The sequence below is a fragment of the Eimeria mitis genome, genomic scaffold, assembly GCF_000499745.2.
Source record: "Eimeria mitis Houghton genomic scaffold, Emh_scaff2945, whole genome shotgun sequence".
Taxonomy (NCBI): domain Eukaryota; phylum Apicomplexa; class Conoidasida; order Eucoccidiorida; family Eimeriidae; genus Eimeria; species Eimeria mitis.
In genome coordinates, this window is record NW_013571287.1 from 1 (window position 1) to 298 (window position 298).

Below are 298 nucleotides of genomic sequence, written 5' to 3' on the forward strand. Positions count from 1 at the left end.
ACACACACACACACACACACACACACACACACACACACACACACACACAGACACACACACACACACACACGCACACACACACACAAGGAGAAAGAGAGAGACAGAGAAAGAGAGACAGAGAGAAACAGAAAGAAACAGAGACAGAGAAAAACAGAGAGAAAGGGAGAAAAAAAAACAAAAGAAGAGACAAGCTGTGTTGTATGCTGCAGCACTTGTTGATAGTGTAGGTATATGAAGCGGTTTTTTTTGTTTTATTTATTTATTTTAGAAAAAAAAAAAAAAAAAAAAAAAAAAAAAA